We start from the raw sequence: 5256 nt of genomic DNA, 5'->3' as shown, positions 1-5256 counted from the left end.
CTCCGCCCCGCCTCCCTTCCCGATCCGTGGACCACCCATCGCCGGAAGAACGGCGCCGGACGTCGGCGCGCTTACGTCAGCCCACGCCTTCGATGTGGCGTTTCCTCAGTTTCACTTCCGGTGGGCGGGCTCCGAGCTACCGGAGGGGTGGAAAGCGGGGGTGTGCGTGGAAGTCGCGGAGTTTCCCGGGAAGAACGCTTCTTCCGGCGTCTTCCTGTTTAGAAGCTGTTGCTGAGTTACGTTTCTTGAGTTTCTGTTGACTAGCAGGAGCCTTCCTGGTCCTTAAACCTGGGTACAGACTACAGTTACTCTGAGCAGCTGCCGTTTGCTGCACAAAAGGGAGGAATGTTTCAACTGTCAAGTTCAGGCTGGCGGGCAAGCTTCGATTCTGCAGTGATTCTTAATTCTGAATAGAATTGATTACGAGAGGATACATGGAATGCCTGTAGCCGCAGAGCTCGACTGTGTGATTAATTTGTGCTCTGTGTGGTCTCAGTCCTATCCGAGTCTTTGCTACCGCACAGAATCCCGCCAGACTCCTCTGTCCACGGGATTTTCCCTTCCCGGCAAGAATACTGCAGTGGATTGCCAATTCCTTCTCCAGGGGATCTTCCCGACCTAGGGATCCAGCTCTCCTCTCCTGCGTCTCCTGCTTTGGCAGACCGATTCTTTACCACTGGCATGCTTTACCTGGGAATCCCATGCGATTAGTTTAAGGTTCCCCTATTTTCCAAAGTATTCGGTGTTTTCGAGAATCTCCAGCCCACAAAAATAAAAAAACGTTTTTTGTGAAGTGTTGATTGGAAATGAGTTCCTTTAGTTAAAATGAATTCTAGGAATCGATCTTTCCAGTTTAACAAAACAAGGAATAGCTACAAAGTGCAAAACAAACTGAAATTTCAAGGGGAAAAGTTGGACAACTAGGAATTATAAAAATGTTTATTATTATCTATTATCTAATGTTCTTGAATAAGAACTATGGACTTTCCTGGTGGCTCAGATGGTAAAGCATCTACTTTCAATGTGGGAGACCTGGGTTCAGTCCCTGGGTCGGGAAGATCTCCTGGAGAGGAAATGGCAACCCACTCCAGTGTGCTTGCCTGGAAAATCCCATGGACGGAGGAGCCTGGTAGGCTACAGTACATGGGGTCGCAAAGAGTCGGACACGACTGAGCGACTTCACTCACTCACTCATTGTAAACTGACTTAAGAAAAGGCTTGGAAGAATTGGCTGCACCTGGAATTGAATTCAATTTATTACTCAGTTAACCAAGAAGTCCGCATATATATAAGCCAATTTTCTACATACTAGTTTCATTTCCTCGCCTTCCCCCCCCGCCGCCCCCCACGGTCGTTAGGTTTTAACAAATATGATCGCTTCACAGATTGGGATGAAATGTAACAAATACCCATGAAACTGAAGGAGAGAAATAAAAGACTATAGACTTAAGTGGTAGATTTTAACCTCAGCAGTAGGGGCCTTTTGAAACAAACTATTTTATTACTTGTACAAGTGTATTTCTTATTATGTGATTCCAGTGTTATGTTCAAAGACCCTTTAAGAGTTATATGTAAAATAGTGTGTTTCAACATTCTGATTTTAAAAGTAAGTTTAAATCTCTCATACGAAAAGGTATGTACTAAGTCTATGAAAATCAGTTTAATTTCATGACTCTGAATTGGCCCATTGTATGTATGTGTATATACAGCAACCCCATGGACTATAGCCCACCAGGCTCCTCTGTCCAGGGAATTTTCCAAGCAAGAATACTGAAGTGGGTTGCCATCTCATTCTCCAGAGGATCTTCCCAATCCAGGGATCAAAACCGAATCTCTTGAGGCTCCTGCATTGGCAGGCTGATTCTTTCAACACTGTGCCACCTGTGAAGCCCCATATATATAAATCTATATTCACTGTTTTTGTGTTTGAACATAAAGTCTTAAAGGGACATTTCTAGTCCTAGTTTCAAGATAAAGTCAAAACAATTAGGGAATTAAAAATATTTTTAAACTACATATTTTTTTAAATTATCTTTTAATTGGTGGAAAAATGCCTTCCAGTTTTGTGTTATTTCCTGCCATACAACAACATGAATCAGTCATGATTATTTTAATATATATCCCTTCCCTCCTGAGCCTCCCCCCCATCCAACCCCTCTAGGTTATCACAGAGCTCCAGGCTGGGCTCCTTGTGTTACTCAGTGATGTCCCACTACCTACCTATTTTATACACGATAGTGTATATATGTCAATGATACTTTCTCAGTTTGTCCGACCTTCACCTTCCTCTTCCTCTGCTATGTCCACAAGTCCGTTCTCTACTAGATTAATCAGTACCATTTTTCTAGATTCCATATATATGTGCTAATATACGATACTTGTTTTTCTGACTTACTTTACGCTGTATAAGAGGCTTCAGGTTCATTCACCTCATTACAGTTAACTCAAATTTGTTCCATTTAATGGCTGAGTAATATTCTGTTGTATAAATGTACCATTGCTTCTTTATCCATTCATCTGTTGATGGACATCTAGGTTGCTTTCATGTCCTGGCTGTACAACTACCTATATTTAATATTCCCTACAGGGAACTATTCGGAGAAGGCAATGGCACCCCACTCCAGTACTCTTGCCTGGAAAATCCCGTGAACCGAGGAGCCTGGTAGGCTGCGGTCCATGGGGTTGCTAAAAGTCAGACACGGCTGAGTGACTTCACTTTCACTTTTCACTTTCATGCATTGGGGAAGGAAATGGCAACCCACTCCAGTGTTCTTGCCTGGAGAATCCCAGGGACAGGGAAGCCTGGTGGGCTGACGTCTATGGGGTCACACAGAGTGGGACACGACTGAAGTGACTTAGCAGCAGCAGCAGAGGGAACTATTATAAACTAACTCTAGATAAAGCTGAACTGGCCACAGCTGGAATTGAATACAATTTATTACTCAGTTAACTAAGATATATTGCATGCATAGCTTTAACTAAGGATCCAGGGACAGCATGTTCTGTTGACTAGGAATGAAACTTAAAAAAAAAAACAAAAAAACTTCTGAATCTTAAAAAATTATATTCACTGTTACCTTAGAATTCTCCATCAGTCTTTCATGTTTCTGCATATCTTCTCATACCTTTTTGATTTGGACTATCTTTTCAAGGATATTTGTATAGCAAATATTTTTTTAGAAATTTAACATCCCTCTTTGGGGCAGAGGGCAGATTTGTTGACTCATCATGACAGTAGAAACAAAGTCTCCCACTGAAAAAAGATGAGGTTTTCAGAAAAGATGAGGGATAGGTTGGAGGGAAGCTCATGGGTGGGGCTACGAGCTGAACAGGTTTAGTCATTCTACCCCACAGTCTTTGGGAAGGTGCGAGACAAGGACCCTCCTTCAGGTTCAGGGGAGGTGAGGTCCCAGAGGGGGAGAAAAGATAGGGCTTTCCTAAACAGGATTCCTCCCAAGCTCTACAAGCTCAGCTCTATTCTACAAGCATCAGCTGGCCACCATTGCTTTGTAGGAGTCAGGGCTTTGGGAACAAGCACAAGTGTTACTATTCTGGCTGCTGCTATTGCAATGATTAATAAACTTTCCTTTGACTCTGGCATGAGAGTCTCATAGCTTCTGCGAAGATCTATGATACTGTGGTATGCTGACTTGTTTTCTAATGAATAAGCAAAACTGTAGACCCTTCCCAGTTGTTGGCAGTTTCAGTGACAAAGAAGGAACAAGACATGACTTCCTGGAACAGGAAATATAAGAACCTCTCCACAGTCCATTTAGTCCATATAACTGGAGATCAAACCAGTCAATCCTAAAGGAAATCAACCCTGAGTATTCATTGGAAGGATTGATGCTGAGGCTGAAGCTCCAAAACTTTGGCCACCTGATGCAAAGAACTGACTCACTGGAAAGGATTCTAATAGTGGGAAAGATTGAGGGCAAGAAGAGAAGGGGGTGACACAGGATGAGATGGTTGGATGGCATCATCAACTCAATGAACATGAGTTTGAGCAAACTCTGGGAGATGGTGTAGGACAGGGAAGCCTGGTGTGCTGCAGTCCATGGGGTCTCAGGGAGTCGGACACAGCTTAGTGACTGAACAGCACCAGCATGATTTGAAAAAAGTCCTTGGATTTAGTAACAGCTATATTATTCAATCCAGCAATAAATAATCTCTACTCTCACTGAGGAGGAACTAGGGATAAGGCTGTGAACTGAGCACTGGGAAGCAGGTTCAAAGACAGCTGCCTGAACAGTGACTTGATTGTTGTTATCCTTGGGATGAGGGCTAGAGGGTCCATATGATCATATGATCAGCCTCACACCCATCCTAACCAATGCTAAGATTCACCCTGGCTTAGAGGAAAGTTCTGATCCTTTTCAGACAATAATTACACTCACCTATGCCAAATGCAAAAAGAGGGAAATTTGTGTCTGCTCTGAGTAGAAATCTTGCAAATTTACAGAACTTTGACTGATTAGCTTGGGAGATAAAAGGATGGCACACATACTATTCGTTAAGGAGTCAGATGTGTGAAAAGGAAGGAATAGCTCTTCCTAGGGTGCTGTAAGAGACAGTTTGGTTCAGCACTCTAGGCAGAACTATTTCTTTTCACAAGCTATTTGATGGGAATAGCTTGGCCCTCTTAACAGCTCAACTTCTCCTGAATTCTATCAAGCCAGTATCAGATCCTTTCAAAGATGACACTAAAAAGCCTCAAAGTTGTTGTTGTTGTTGTTGTTTGAAGTGGGTTTTGGTCATAAGGGCACTCTGGTCCTCTTAGTAAAAGTTCCCTGAGATAGAAAAATCCATGAGAAGTCACAGATGAAGCACTGCATAGTATTTGGGCACATATTGTCCTGTCTTTTGCCTTTATGCTCCCCTATACTGGCCCTCATGGGCTGAAAGACAGAGACATAATGGATCTTTATAAGTTTTATAAAAATCCTCTTGTCGCTCTTGCTCCTGACTGATTCTTCCAGATAAAAACTTGGGTAACAGTAAAGGATTATTGGAAAGACGTAGTTATAGTTCCTGGAATGGGACACATGAATTTTGTGGCAATGGAAAGACAGGGGGAAAAAAAATAAGCATCTGGGGAGGGAGCAACTTAAGCACTGAGAAGTAGAGGGAAATGAAGGGACATTAATATTTTTTTGTCTTTTAGAACAACTCTAGGACTCTTCCCCACAAAGGAAAATGCCTTAGTGCCTCTCTCCCAAACTACTGCAAGTTCCTTGAATTTAACTGACTCCTAGG

The sequence above is a fragment of the Cervus elaphus genome, chromosome 23, assembly GCF_910594005.1.
Source record: "Cervus elaphus chromosome 23, mCerEla1.1, whole genome shotgun sequence".
NCBI classification, from domain to species: Eukaryota; Metazoa; Chordata; class Mammalia; order Artiodactyla; family Cervidae; genus Cervus; species Cervus elaphus.
The sequence above is the reverse complement of the archived record's forward strand: the minus strand, read 5'-3'. Positions refer to the sequence as shown.